The sequence below is a fragment of the Theropithecus gelada genome, chromosome 5 (assembly GCF_003255815.1).
Source record: "Theropithecus gelada isolate Dixy chromosome 5, Tgel_1.0, whole genome shotgun sequence".
Taxonomy (NCBI): domain Eukaryota; kingdom Metazoa; phylum Chordata; class Mammalia; order Primates; family Cercopithecidae; genus Theropithecus; species Theropithecus gelada.
This window is the reverse complement of record NC_037672.1, coordinates 51,105,913-51,122,467: the sequence shown is the minus strand read 5'-3', so window position 1 is coordinate 51,122,467 and position 16,555 is coordinate 51,105,913. Positions and strand designations below refer to the sequence as shown.

General features: G+C 37.0%; 1 protein-coding gene across 1 annotated transcript in view; it reads left to right on the top strand.

Moving 5' to 3' along the window:
- CCSER1 (coiled-coil serine rich protein 1) overlaps positions 1–16,555 on the top strand; it is a 1,408,588-nt gene that overhangs the window by 600,105 nt on the left and 791,928 nt on the right. The gene's annotated exons all lie outside the window — the stretch shown is intronic.

Genomic DNA, 16,555 nt, shown 5'->3' with positions numbered 1-16,555 from the left:
GGCATGGATTTTCATATACTGAGTATTGCTGTCTTGTTGAAATGATAATTATAGAAGGCTATGAATTCAAATAAGAGTATTTACTTTTCTAGTTATGGATCCTTTTTTGCTTACTGAGAGTCAAATATTTGTTAGAAGTCCCTTTCTATACCTGCTAATTGTTAAATACGGAATGATATTCTGATTACATTATTTATTGAAACATTCTTTATTATTATACAGATAAATGAGAAAATAATACTAATACTACAAAGTTTGATGTTACCATTTTATGGTATGTGGAACAAATTTACCAAAGAAGCATATCTGTAACAAGATTTTGGTTGAATCCTCCAAACTTCACCAGAAACCATTTTTTCTTTTTAATATATTGACAATGATTACAGTCTTTGAAAATTAATGTATTTTTTAACAGAAGTTAAAAAAGGTTAGACATATTTCAGAATCTGCTGACATAACGCTAATATAAATACAATTATTTTAGTTAGTTTCTCTAACTGGTTCTGAGAGATCAATAGTTTTGGGGTAAATGCAAATTGTTCTAAGGAAATTAAAACTTCCAAGTGCTTATAATATATAATATTGTCTTTTGATGGACAACATATTTATAGTGACTTTTAATTTACTTCTTTTGTGAAAGGAGTATTGCCTATATCTTTTCAAAATATTTAACTACCTATAAAATTATCCCTCTAGTGTTTATAAGTATCTAAACTTAAAATTCAAAATTATGAACTAAAACTTTTTCTGCTGCTTTCATTTTTAGTTTATAAATTGCCATTATGTAAATGAGTAATGTAATACTCATTTAATGTTATATAAGCACAAAATATATAGAACTATTTTGAACAGAATCTTAAGAGTATAAAGCATTGTAATTTCAAGGATATGTTGAGAATTATATAACACATAGAAGACATTTAAGTTTTCTTGTAACCATATTCTGAAAAAGTCTGATATTATAATTCATATGTCTAAAACTTTGATAAAAATTATGATATTTGAATAGCTAGGTAACTAGAAAATAAAAGGTTGTCTTTTTCACCTATTCCCCATGGATGTGACATGATATTTCATGTTAGTGTTAGATTAATCCTCTTAACCTCTTAACTTACTTTTCTAAGATACGGTGATTTCAGCACTCAACCCCATCACAATCCACCCTAATATTAGAAGAGCAAAACTTCTTCTAATATTGGTGGGTGATTGAGGTATTTGACTTTCCTTTTTCTTCTGGGAAGTAATTAGATTACTAGAAGAAAGGTATTTCCTCCACTTTCTTGGTCAGTTTTGGAAGCACTCAGAACAGTTGGAGGAAGATATATTGTTTTGGCTGGTATGTTTATCAAGGTGCATGTTTTTCTTTAAGCATTACCTTTAGAAAGACATTCAGATTAAGTTGATTTCAACCACATCGTTTGAAATAAAGACAAATGGTAATTTTTTAAATAAAAAATGAATACTTTCCCACTAATACCCATGCCTTTATTCTTGAATGTTAGATGAGAAATTGGCTATTGTTAAGAATGTACCATAGTAAGAGCTATTAAACTAAGTATGGAAGAAAACAAGATGGCATCCTAGGGACTATCCCAAGGTAGGTTAAACTTCAGAGATACATGAATTTAAAATGGTAATTCAGTCTCGTTGGAATCAAATGTTTATTTTTTCCAATATGGCAGCATTTTTCAACTTTGTTAATATTGGAGCCCATTCTTTCAAGTAAATAAAAATGATCTGCACTGAAAGATAGTCTAAGCCCCACATACATACCCACTTCTCTATTCCCCCACACTATGGTTCAGTTCCTGCTAAACTCGTGTTTACTGTTTAAAAACCATTGCTAAAGTGGTTTGTTTGGTGTGGCTATCCTTTCAAAACTGAGGACATTTCACACAAAAATTCATCCAACGTTGTCTTAAACAATTGAAAAATCTGAAAACTTTGTGTATCTCATTGTAAATAGAACTACTTGACAAGAGATGAGAAGGCTTTCTCCATCTAGACAGAGCACATGAACTCCAGGTCACCACAGTCATCACCATTCCTACTATATTCATGCCAGGTGATGAATGCATTTGACTGTATTCCTGCATAGAAGATAGTGTATAATTCACAATCTTCCACATATACTACACATAATAAACTCCAGATTTCCTGGGCAGCCTCTTGGTACTGAGGAGTTTCTAGGATGCTTGGTTCTAAAAAGTTTCCTTTATAAGAAGTGTCAAATTCTTTTACCTTTATAAACTATTGTTATGAGCATCTATTTGGAAACAAAAGGCAAATTATAACCTCTAGTTTTTGTTGTTTTTTAATAGAATATTCAGCATTATATCAACTGTACATACATATGATCTGACACATGCCACTACATCATTATAGAAGAGCCAAAGGATAACCAGTTTTGCTTAGGTAGGAACAAAATGTTATCAAACATCAACAACAGAATCATAAAAGTTCAAGATCATTAAAGCGAGACATTGCTGTGATGAAAAACAGCGGATTGCTTAGCCATTAAGTTTTTTATAGTTTTCTGAGGAGTAAACCTGAACAAAATTGACGTTAATTTTAATGTGCTCATTCTATCTTTTTCTATCTTTTCCCTCTGGCATTCTCCCTAATTTCTTGCAAACATTGAATCACTTCCCATCTCATCTGCCTGCCATCTCCCTTTGTTAGCCGTGGTAAAATGCACCACACCGAAGATGGCTTCAAACCACTACATTTTACTGTTCTTTAGTAGGATGACCCTTTCAATTTTTTTGTACATATGCAGTTATTAGCAGCCTGAATCCATTTCTGGAACTAACACTCTTGAAGTTAAAGCTGGCTCATTGTTCCTGACCCTCCATAAAAGTACAATTTATCATGAGCCATGTTCTTCTTGCTAATCATGTTCATCAGTTTTTGAATTTATTTGTACTTTAATGAAGCATGGTGGCTACATTTTAGTCTTTTTTCTGATTAGATATGTTAGGAAATCATCTTATCCTACTGTACTGTATTACATTTATCCTGTGATAAATTCAGCAGGAAATAAAAAAAAAAAAAAAAANGGGCAGGGATTTTTTTTTTTTTTTTTCCCCGAGAGGGAGTCTGGTTCTGTCACCCAGACTGGAGTGCAGTGGCGCCATCTCAGCTCACTGCAAGCTCCGTCTCCCGGGTTCACACCATTCTCCTGCCTCAGCCTCCCGAGTAGCTGGGACTACAGGGGCTGGCCATCACGCCCGGCTAATTTTTCTATTTTTAGTAGAGACGAGGTTTCACCGTGTTAGCCAGGATGGTCTCGATCTCCTGACCTTGTGATCCGCCCGCCTCGGCCTCCCAAAGTGCGTTTTGAGATGGAGTTTAGCTCTGCCGCCCAGGCTGGAGTGCAGTGGTGCAATTTCAGCTCACTGCAACACTAACCTCGGCCTTCCGGATTCAAGCAGTTCTCTTGCGTCGGCCTCCCGAGTAGCTAGGATTACAGGCATAGGTCACCATGCTTGGCTAATTTTTGTATTTTTAGTAGTGATGGGGTTTCACCATGTTAGCCAGGCTGGGAGATTTCTGGTTTCTTCTCTAATAGCTAAAAAGCTTGGAAGTCATTACTCCTTCCAAGTTTATTTATTCCTTAAAATAAGAAAAAGTTGAACAAACTGAAAGTCAACAATATTCCTTGGGCTCATCAGAGAAATTAGGACATAAACTAACTGCTACTCCCAAATCTGGAAAGGCAGGCAATTATAGAGAAAAGCAGCTAAGATCCGTTTAACTGCAGCAGAAGTCACTGAAACCATAAACTGGTAGGGACACTTAAATGGTAATTCTGATGAATATCTGACTGAAGGCTGAGTGTGGACTAGCTTGAAAGTAAGAAAATCCTATTCTCAGCAAACTGTCACAAGAACAGAAAACCAAACACCGCATGTTCTCACTCATAGGTGGGAAATGAGCAATGAGATCACTTGGACACAGGAAGGGGAACATCACACACCACACACCACACACGGAGGCCTATTGTGGGGAGCGGGGAGGGGGGGGAGGGGGAGGGGGAAGGGATAGCATTAGGAGATAAACCTAATGTAAATGACGTGTTAATGAGTGCAGCACACCAACATGGCACATGTATACATATGTAACAAACCTGCACGTTGTGCACATGTACCCTAGAACTTAAAGTATAATAATAAAAAAAGAAAAAAAGAAAAGGAAATCCTGGGGACCACATTCTTAGGGAATCCCACACACTTTGATGACTCTCACCTCTTGGGATCCCATCAGGTTCTCATGGTAAGGAACTAAGAAAAATCATCCTTTGTCTTTGTCAAGGATGGGGAAAAGTAACCATCTGAAGTATGCCTAGAGCATTCTCTATACATAAGCCTCTTGCAAGGAGAAAAAAACTTTACCAGTCAAATATTTATCTAACCAAGGAGAAAGAGTACTTACTCAATTCCAGGCCTCTCTAACCTTTCTGTCCACATTATATAGGAGAAATAAAACTGTGATGGTTAAGTTTATAATATGTGCCAATTTAATACACTAAGAAAGACTTGTGAAGGGCACAGCCCAGGGATACAGGTCCACTTAAGACCAGCTGTAATTGTAAGATTATAGAACGTTTTCCCTTCCCAACTTTTTACCACCACATCAACAGGACTTCAGTAAAATAAGTGAATTATAGCTAAGAGAGCTGGAAAGCACATGCTGCAACTTAGTAAAAAAAAAAAAAGAAAAAAAAATTCATTAATACAAGAATGAGAGTCAGAAAACAGTAGGCAGAATCACAGAATTTTTGTTGCTATTTGTTGTCATTACATTTATTTCTTGAAAGGTAAAATATTAAGCCAGTTTAAAGACTGAGATAAATAGGAGAGAGTAAATAAGCTAAAAGTTACTCCAAATTAGAGGACTTCCCTTATATAGTAGCATTCTGAGTGAACAAGTGCTCAACCTTGCCCATACTGCTCCTCATTTCATATGCACATGACTAGCTGAATAATTCTTGAAAAACCTGTATTTTCCCCATCATCCTGGATGATGGAAAGTGTTCGCTATATGAGGACAATTTATAGCACACTGTGATTATAATAATAAACAGCATACCATTTATCATCAGTGCATATGCTGATTTTATATATTTTGGTAATCATTCCTTTATTCAACTGATTTTCAATAACAGTGTGTTCCGAAAGTGAGGTTACAAGGCTGAAAATGATGTGTTCTAATTCACATCTCTAATTGGTTTTGATAAGCCTGGAGCTGTGGAATGAGAAGGAGTGGGAGGGGACTGTAAATCTTTGAAATGCTTCCCCAGTGATTTAGAAAAAGTCTACTTCCACACCTACTGAAAACTACCTATCTAGTTTGGTATGCATATACCTCAGTATCCATATATTTCACTGCATTTGACCCTTGAACAAGGGATGGGGAGGCACCAACCTCTATGCAGTTGAAAATACATGTATAACTTTTGATCCCCCTCAACCTTAACTACTAACAGTCTACTATTGACTAGAAGTCTTACTGATAACATAACACTGTTGATTAACTTGTATTTTGTTTATGTATTATATACTGTATTCTTAAAGTAAGCTAGAGAAAAAAACTTTTTTGAGAAAATCATAAGGAAGAGAAAATATATATTATTCATTAAGTGGAAGTAGATTATCATAAACATCTTTATCTTCATCCTCTTCACATTGAGTGGACTGAGGAGGAACAGGAAGATGAAGGGTTGGTCTTGCTTTCTCAGGGGTGGCAGAGGCAGAAGAATATTCACTTATAAGTGGATCCACACAGTTCAAATCTGCATATTATTATTTTTGAGATGGAGTCTCGCTCTCTCACTCAAACTAGAGTGCAGTGGCATGATATTGGCTCACTGCAACCTATGCCTCCAGGGGTCAAGGGATCCTCCCACCTCAGCCTCCCAAGTATCTGGGACTGTAGGAATGCACCACCATGCCCAGCTCATTTTTGTATTTTTTTATGGAGATGGAATTTCACCATGTTGTCCAGGCTGATCTGGAACTCCTGGGCTCAAGCAATCCACCCTCCTTAACCTCCCAAAGTGCTAGGATTACAGGCATAAGCCACCATGCCCAGCCCAAACCTGTACATTAAGGGTCAACTGTATATAGTTTTCTTGTTATTATGCTATAATCCTGTGACTTGACTGGCTCTCTTTTTAAGATGCTAGATGTTGTGCAGCTGGATAAAGTTAAAGTGGTAATGGAAGAACAAGAATCATATTTACATTCATAATCAAAGTGAATAGAAAAGTCTGTTACTTTCAAGATAATATAATACCATTAAAGTGCAAATCTCTCAGTGTGACAAGTTCTGAAAAATACAGTTTCTATGTTCAAGCAAAATAACTTGACAATTATTGACAGAAATAAGGTACTATTCACCTTTATGAAATGTTACTTTCTAAATAAATCTCAACCCAATGCCATTTAAAACTATATGTTTAATTTGTATGTTTTCATAAGCTGTCACTTTTTTTTACAATGTTAACATTTTAGTAGATTTACAGTACCATCTGTTTGAACTGTGGCTGTATTTTTTAACTTAATGAACAAAATGTGTATTGCTTTTCTACTTGTAAATTGTTATTAATATCCAAAGGATTAACAAATGCCATTTTTTCTGCAATTGCTTGTTATTTAGGCTTTTTCATCAACATTTGTTTTGTAGCAAATATTCATATAGTTGGCATTTTGTGGAGCTGAGAGGTACTTATGTAAAATTGTTTCCAAACTTTACCTTCTCCCTATTCTCTAAAACAAATTTCTGGCCTTGTCGACTTCAATTCTTTTCCTCCCTACAGTCTGAATGGAGCTGAGGGGGATTCTTCTTTGTCAGATACTTTCTCAAGGGCTTTCCTAATGCCGAATCGAAAGGAAAACTGGGCAGATAGAAGGACGATGGTTCCTAAGCAATGTTCTGTAGGGCACGTGGAAGAGTAACTGAAGTGATTGAGGGAAACTGATAGAGGAGAAAAGGGCAATATTAAAAATTACTGTGGTGAACTATATGTTCTAATAATGATGTTCAAGATATACAAATGAAGATCTTCAGTTGTTAATTTTCTTTTTTGGTCTGATTATTTTCTTTGGAACACAATATTACTCAGAAACTATAACATGGTTTCAATAGGTTAAATATCTCTTAATAAATATTTTATTTAATAAATATTTTATTTCTCAGATAACATATTTTTTCTAATACATAGAGCCTTTAATATTGTAAGCATATTACTCAGAGTTTAAAAATTAAAAAAAAATTAAATCACACATAAATCTAAAACTCTAGCAAAATAATTGTCTTAATTTTGCATATTTTCAGGTTTTTCATTTAAAATTCCATTTACAAAGTGTTTTTTCCATTTACCACACAGACTTTTGTGTATAGAAAATCTCTCTGTTTTTCCTATACTCTCACACCACAGCAATCAACAATGAAGACAACTGTGATCCAGTGTGTCTGTGTGGTGGGGGGTTCCCCACACTGAGCAGCAGACACCAGCTGGGTGTCCTCCAGTGTGATTCTTATGCTATCTGCCTGAAGATACTGTCAGATCCAACAGGTTGGGGACTCATTCCCCAAGAGTCCTCTTCAGACATCAGTTGCAAGTCTGGCCCTGTGAACATCTGACTGACTGGCTTCTAGCTGAGGTTTCTATAACCCCCTCTTTGTGTTGGATTAACTTTCTGGAGTGGCTCACAGAACTCAGGGAATCGCTAACTTACATTTACCAGTTTATGATAAAGAATATTCCAAAGGATACAGATGAAGTGACCATAGGGTGAGGTATGGGGGAAGGGACACAGAGCTTCCTTGCCCACCCTGGGCACGCCACCTTCTGGGAACTCTACACCTTCATTCAGATATTCTAAATCTCTTCGAACTTAGTTCTCTTGGAATTTTATGGAAGCATTCCTTCCTCTAGGATAGAGGTGGGACCCTCTCAGGGGAAGGACTTAACACAGTTAGAAAAGCAGGGGAAGGTTAGAGTCCTGACCCAAGAAAGAAACCAGAGAGATTCTGTTTCCTGAGGCCTTTCCCTGAGATCTAAGGCACCCATTATAACAAAAGACTGTAACAAAGGCCATGGAGCTATGAGCCAGGAACTGTGAATGAAAACCAATATATATTCAATCATAACACTACAACTTTGTGACCATTTTTTTAAATGCATAATTTTCAGTGAATCCATTTACTATCATTGAATAACAGTTTTTTAATTGTTGTTTACTTAGGTTGCTTTCAACATTTAGACATCACAATGCTGGGTATCTGTCGTGTGGCCTCTAGTTTTCAGTCTTCAGAGATGTTTTCTTTTAATTAATAAGGCACGGATGGAATGGAGATGGAGTATGTGTAGCAGGGAATTTATTCAATTTTTTTCCCCATGTCTGGAGGTGATACTTCTCTTACAACTTGATTATGTGTGAAAAGGAATTTGAACAATTTTATGTCTCCATGAACTTTATCATATACTGATTTGAGGTCAAAGTGACCTTGACCTTGATGAGATTGTCTAGACATTTTGACCGACATTTTGACTGGCATTGTCTAGATATTTTGACTAGAAAGTGGTGAAGCTTCCTAAATGTGGTTGGTGGCTGCTCAACTGTCGCAAGAAGTAGGGTCCATGACAGTAAATTTTGCAGTTTATTTGAATGATTAGATAAGTATAGTGTGAAGGTGAAACTACTGCTACGTACACTGACTTAAGTAGGCAGCTGCTCATGAATCAAGTTGTGACTAAATATGCACAGATAAGGGTACTTTATTTTTATAACTTAAAGAAATAAAAAACCCATTACTATTATATTAGAAATGCTGGTAAGCCCATCAATTTCTAATATTACCCTATGTTAGAAAGAAGTATAAGCACTTGGAGAACTTTAAAGGTGAGAGACTAAGGTAGAAAATGATCATGGGTTATGTACTCTGTTTTTTTTTTCCATCCATTCTTCTTTTTCTTTGATCATTTATCAGTTATTGAAAAATCAGATATCAACTCAATTACTTATATATGATCTATAAAGGGTAGCCATTGAAAATTATGGGTGTGTCTATGTATTAGTTTCCTAAGGCTGTCATGAAAAAGTACTTCAAACAAACTGAGCAGCTTAGACAATGGAAATCTATTGTCACAGTTCTAGAGGCTAGAATTCTGAGATGAAGGTGTTGGTAGGACCAAGCACCCTTTAAAGGTGCTAGGGAAGGATCTGTTCTGGACCTAAAGCCTGGTATCCAGTAGTTTCTTGGTTTGTGATGGCATAACTCCAATCTTCACATGGTGGTTCCCCGTAGGTGTCCTTTGTGTCCAAATTTCCCCTGTTTTATAGGGAAACTAGTCATTATAAAAAGGCTCACTTCCCTCTAGTATTTTCTCTTTTTAACTAATTATATCTGCAAAGACTTTATTTCCAAATAATATATCCTGAGTTACTAGGAATTAGGACTTCAACATAGGAATTGGACAGGGGGCTGAGGAGAAACAATTCAACCATTAATGATTAATTACATAGTTAAAGTTCATTGGAAAGGGTATCCTTTATCACTGACTAGCTGTCAATAAAATATTAGTCTATTTCTTTGGTTCACAGATACTTCTTTGCCTAGTTATGTACTGAATCTCATTCTTTCTTAACACCCGAAAGATTTTCCTCCCTCAGACATTCCTCTTTTCCCGATATTTTTAAATCGCTGGATCATTTTCATCAGTGTTTAAACTTGTTTAAGCATTTCTATCTAACACACACACACACACACACACACACACACACACACACACTCCCCATCTCAATCCTGTTAATGACTATTCTGTTCACAAGTTTATTGAGAGAAGCTTGCCTTCTGATAATTATGTAGTTGGTAGCTCACTACTTTTTACTTTCAGTTTATTTCTGAACTCTCTGTAATCTGAATTGTTTCCAAAACACCATCCAGAGCAGCTTTGATAACGTCAACAGTGACTTACTTTTTTAATAAACCCGGTGAAAATGCTTCAGTCTTACTTTACTTCTTCTCTGTTACATCTAACATCGTTGATCTCACTCTCTTTCTTAAGTTTATTTGCTCCCTAAGCTACTGTGACACCATAATTTATTTTTCTTTTTTGTTTGCTTTCATTTTTTCTTCCCAATCACTTCTTTTTGTCTTTCAACTATTTATTCTCTACTACATGAATATCCTAGTGATTCTCAAATCTCCATTTTCTGATCAGATATTTCTCTTTTGAGCTCATACCCACATAGCCAATGCCTACTGATATGGTTTGGCTGTATCCCCACCCAAATCTCATCTTGAATTTTAACTCCCACAATTCCCACATGTCTTTGGAAGAACTCGGTCAGAGGTAATTGAATCATGGGGGCATGTCTTTCCTGTGCTGTTCTTGTGATAGTGAATAAGTCTCATGAGATCTGATGGTTTTAAAAATGGGAATTTCCCAGCACAAGCTCTTTCTTTTTGCCTGCTGCCATTCATGTAAGAACATGACTTGCTCCTCCTTGCCTTCCACCATGATTATAAGGCCTTCTCAGCCATGTGGAACTGTAAGTCCATTAAACTTCTTTTACTTCCTAGTCTTGGGTATGTCTTTATCAGCAGCATGAAAATGGACTAATACACCTACTATATTTCTTCAGCTGGATTTTATAAGGAATATTTCAATTGAACTCATATTTTTTATCTTAAAATTTCACTTGAAATTTTATTTTCTCTCAACAGGAGCAGGCAGTACTTCTATTCCACTAGTATACATGCCAAAACATAAAGTTATTCTTGACTCTCCCTTCTCATTTGCCCCTCTCTACTCCACCCATATTTGTAGAGTCCATCTTCTAAGTAGCTTTTGAATTCACCTCCATAGCCCATCGTAGTTTAAATCTTAATTATTTCCTGTGTGAATTATTAAAATAACCTTTTAACAGTCTTTAGTCGTGGTCCTATGCAGCCTTTTCTTTATATTATCCTCAGCAAACTACGACAGGAGTACTTTATACTGTACCCAGAGTAAACTGCATAAATTTAAATATGATTATAATTTTCCATTATTAAAATTTATTATTGATATGCCATAGCTTTCTGAATAAAACATAATTTATTGTTATGGAATAAATGACTATGATTTGGTTCCTTTTTGTTTCTCTTTGCCAATGTATACCTCTCCACACTAGTATGCTAAAATACTTGTTCCCCAAACTCTTGCCTCCAGGAATTTTAATGATCCTACCTTTGCTTAGAAAATACTTGGCTTTCTTTTATCATTTACTAATTCCTTCTGACCATTGGGATTCTGGATACATTTTTTTCCCCCAGAAAGCTTTCTCTGACTCTACTACCTTGGTCTATGTATCTGTTTTTTGTTTTTTGTTTTTTTTGGGGTTTTTTTGCTATGAGGCAACGAACTGGAACTTCCCAACGAGTTTCTCATCTCCATCTGTGACCACCTCAGCCTGCACTTCATTGTCCATATCACTATCAGCATTTTGGTCGAAGTCATTCAACAAGTCTCTAGGAAGTCTCAAACTTTCCCACATCCTCCTGTCTTCTGAGCCCTCCAAGTCTCTAGGAAATTCCAAACTTTACCACATTTTTCTGTATTCTTCTGAGACGTCTAAACTGTTCTGACCTCTGCCTGTTACCCAGTTCCAAAGTCACTTCCACATTTTCAGGTATCTTTATAGCAGTACCCCACTCTCTGCAGTACAAATGTACTGTATTAGTCTGCTCTCATGCTGCTATGAAGAAATATTCAAGATTGAGTAATTTATAAAGAAAAGAGATTTAATTGATCCACAGTTCTGCATTGCTGTGGGGGACTTAGGGAACTTACAATCATGGCAGAAGGCACTTCTTCACAGGGCAGCAGGAGAGAGAAGGAGTGTTGAGTGAAGGGGAAGCCCCTTATAAAACCATGAAGTCTCATGAGGACTTACTATCATGAGGATACCATGGGGCGAAACTGTCCCCATGATTCAGTTACCTCCCATTGGGTCCTTCCCATGATGTGGGGATTATGGAAACTACAATTCAAGATGAGATTTGGGTGGAGACACAGCTAAACCATAGCAGTGGGTAAAATGCCATCAAACAACATTGCATGCTGCAGAGTAATCTTTTGTGAAAAGAAGAGTCAACCAAAGTGGTAAACTTCATTCTCTTACTTTAAGAAATTGCCACAGCCAACCCAGCCTTCAATAACCATTGCCCTGATCAGTCAGCAGCCATCAACATTGAGGCAAGACCCTCCACCAACAGAAAGAGTACAACTCTCTGAAGGCTCAGATGATTATTATTTTTAATAACATATTTTTAAGTAAAGATACACACTTTTGGCCTGGCACAGTGGCTCACACCTGTAATCCCAGCACTTCAGGAGGCTGAGGTGGGTGGATCACAAGGTCAAGAGATCGAGACCATCCTGGCTAACACAGTGAAACCCTGTCTCTACTAAATATACAAAAAATTAGCAGGGCGTGGTGGCGGGTTCCTGTAGTCCCAATTATTCGGGAGGCTAAGGCAGAAGAATGGCCTGAACCTGGGAGGCGGAGCTTGCAGTGAGCCGAGATCGCACCACTGCACTCCAGTCTGGGCGGCAGAGTAAGACTCCGTCTCAAAAAAAAAAAAAAAAAAAAAAGCATACTTTTTATAAGATGTAATGCTATTGAACACTTAATAGGCTAAAATATAGGCTAAATCTAAGTTGTATATGCACTGAGAAACCGAAAAATTCATCAAAATAAAACACAGTTTATTGTGATATTTACTGTATTGCAGTTGCCTTGAACCAGTCCCACTGTATCTCAGAGGTATGCCCTTATATAATATTGGTTTATGTTGTGCAGCTATAATCTGTAGCTTCAGCTAATGTTCACTGACCTTTTGCAGTTCAGTTTTTTGACTTCGCAGACTCCCTGTTACCAATGTTTGAGTCATATTATCTGTAATTCCTACACAACACAATGTTGACATCTCTGCTTTTTCCCTCTCGAAAATTTTGTGTTGATGCCCGAGTCCATGAAACATTTCTGAAGCATTACTTACTTTTGTATTCTTCATTGTCACAATTCAGCACCCCATAAAACAGGGTACTATGTGTATTTTAGGATCTACCAGTATTAGGAAAGTCTTTTCTCTCTAGTTTTTACTCTCCTTTATTATAGTATAAAACCTGAAGGACTTTACTCTGTCTTTTATATATAAAAAATGCATATGTATTCCCAAACACTGCCTGATATTATTCATTCTGTCCTTTCCCTGTGTCTGAAATGTACAGGGCCCCAGAGATGGCTCAGCTTCTTTCTTCCAGGAAAATGGCAGAAGGGTGCTCACTGCCTATACCCAAGCCCTTGTCAGCACTGAGTCCTGTGAGATTTAAAGATTCTTTTTGATGGTGTGACAGAATACATGGACACTCAGACAGATAAAAGGCTGAACTCTTTGTTACTTACAGCTCAAAGGGAAGAAGGCTGCCCTGCAGGACCATGCCATAGGTTGCACCTGGGGACAGGGTAGCAGCAAGCTGGAACTAAGGGTGGCAGCTTATGCTAGGCAGGCAAGGTGGGGAATGCCTAGTTGCACAGATTTCCTGTGGATAGACTAATTTAGATACTTTCAAGGGCTCGGGAATAGGGGCTGTCCCTCGTTGCCTGGTACTTGGCCTGGTGGATGGAGTAAAGGGGAGTGCTGATAGGGCTGGTACCTCGGGTGTGAGGGCTTGATAAGGGAAATGTTTGGAGTGCAGATGTTTCAGCTGATAAAGAGGGGGTAATAACTGGACTCTGACCAAACCTCAAAACTGGGTAAAGACAACACTTAAAAAATAAAACAAAACAAAAACTGTGTTACACACTTCTAGAAGGTAATGGAGGTGTGTTTGATGTCTTTTAATACCTTTTTTCTACCAAAAAAGTAAGTTCATAGTAATATTCAAACAATTTCTTACTTTTTTTTTCTTTTTTAAATTTTTTTATTTAAGTTCAAGGATACATGTGCAGGTTTGTTATGTAGGTAAACTTGTGTCATGGGCATTTGTGGTACAGATTATTTTGTCACCCAGCTATTAAGCCCAGTATTCAATAGTTATTTTTCCTGATCCTTTCCCTCCTCCCATTCTTCAGCCTCCAATAGGCCCCAGTGTGTGTTGTTCCCCATTATGTGTCCATGGGTTCTTATCATTTAGCCCCCACTTATAAGTGAGAACATGCAGTATTTGGTTTCCTTTTCCTGCAGTAGTTTGCTGAGGATAATGACCTCCATCCATGTTACTGCAAAGGACATAATCTTATTCTTTTCTATTGTTGCATGGTATTTCATGATGTTTATATACCGCATTTTTTCTATCCAGTCTACCATTGATGGGCATTTAGGTTGATTCCGTATCTTTGCCATTGTGAATAGTGCTGCAATGAACATATGTGTGCATGTATCTTTATAATAGATTTATATTCATTGGAATATATACCCAGGAATGGAAATGCTGGTACAAATGGTATTTCTGTTTTTAGGTCTTTGAGAAATCATCACACTGTCTTCCACAATGGTTGAACTAATTTACACTTCCACCAGCAGTGTATACGCATTTTGTTTCTTCAGCAACTTTGCCAGAATCTGTTATTTTTGACTTCTTAATAGCACATACCATTCTGTGAGATGGTATCTCATTGTGGTTTTGATTTGCATTTCTCTAATGATCAGTGATGTTGAGCTTTTTTTGATATGATTGTTGGCTGCATGTATGTCTTCTTTTTGAGAAGTATCTGCTCATGTCCTTTGTACACTTTTTCATGGGGTTGTTTTTGTCTTGTAGATTTGTTTTACTTCCTTACAAATGCTGGGTATTAGACCTTTATCAGATGCATAGTTTCCAAAAATATTCTCTCATTCTGTTGGTTGTCTGTTTACTCTGTTGATACTTTATTTTACTATGCAGAAGTTCTTTTATTTAATTACATGCCATTTGTCCATTTTCGCTTTTGTTGTAATTGCTTTTGGTGTTTTCATAATGAAATCTTTGCCCGTGCCTATGTCCTGAATGGTATTGGCTAAGTTGTCTTCCATAGCTTTTATAGTTTTGAGTTTTACATTTAAGTCTTTATTCCATCTTGAGTTGATTTTTGTATATGGTGTGAGGAAGAGGTCCAGCTTCAATCTTCTGCATATGGCTAGCCAATTATCTCAGCACCATTTATTGAATAAGGAATCCTTTCACCATTGCTTGTTTTTGTCAAGGTTATTGAAGATCAGATAGTTGTAGCTGTGGCCTTGTTACTGGGTCCTCTGTTTTGTTCCATTGGTCTAAGTGTCTGCTTTGTACCAGTACCATGCTGTTTTGGTTACTGTAACCTGTATCATAGTTTGAAGTTGGGTAGCTTGATGCCTCCAGCTTTGTTCTTTTTGCTTACAATTGCCTTTGATATTCAGGCTTTCTTTTTTTGTTGTTGTTCCCTTTGAATTTTAAAATAGCATTTTCTGGTTCTGTGAAGAATGTCAATGGTAGATTAATAGGAATAGCATTGAATCAGTAAATTGCTTTGGGCACTATGGCTATTTTAATAATATTAATTATTCCTATCCATGAGCTTGGAATGTTTTCCCATTTTTTTGTGTCATCTGTGATTTCTTTGAGAAGCATTTTGTAGTTCTCTTTGTAGAGGTCTTTCACTTCCCTTGTTAGCTGTATTTCTAAGTATATTTTTTTGTGTGTGCGGCAACTGTAAATTGGATTGCATCCCTAATTTGGCTCCCAGTTTGACTTTTGTTGGTGTATAGAAATGTTACTCATTTCTGGCCAGGTGCAGTGGCTCATACCTGTAATCCCAGCACTTTGAGAGGCTGAGGTGGGCTGATCACAAGGTCAGGAGTTTGAGACCAGCCTGGCCAATGTGGTGAAACCCCCGTCTCTACTAAAAATACAAACAATTAGCTGGGCTTGGTGGCAGGCGCCTGTAATCCCAGCTACTTGGGAGGCTGAGGCAGGAGAATCGCTTGAAACCAGAAGGCAGAGGTTGCAGTGAGCTGAGAGCACACCATTGCACTCCAGCATGGGCAACAAGGGCAAAACTCTGTCTCAAAAGGAAAAAAAAAAAAGGAAGAAATGTTAGTGATTTCTGCACATTGATTTTGCATCCTGAGACTTTGCTGAAGTTGTTTATCAGCTTAAGGAGCTTTTGTGCTGAGATTGTGGGCTTCTAGATATAGGATCATGTTTTCTGCAAACAGAGATAGTTTGACATCCTGTCTTCCTATTTGTATGTCCTTTATTTCTTTCTCTTGCCTGATGATCCTGGCCAGAACTTTCAATACTATGTTGAAGAGAAGTGGTGAGAGAAGGCATCCTTGTCTTATGCTGGTTTTCAAAAGAATGTTTCCAGCTTTTGCCCATTCAGTATGATGTTGGCTGTGGGTTTGTCATAGATGGCTCCTATTATTTTTAGGAATGTTCCTTCAATGCCTAGTTTATCGAGAGTTTTTAACATGAAAAAGTGTTGAGTTTTATTGAATGCCTTTTCTACATCTATTGAAATAATTATGTGGGTTTTGT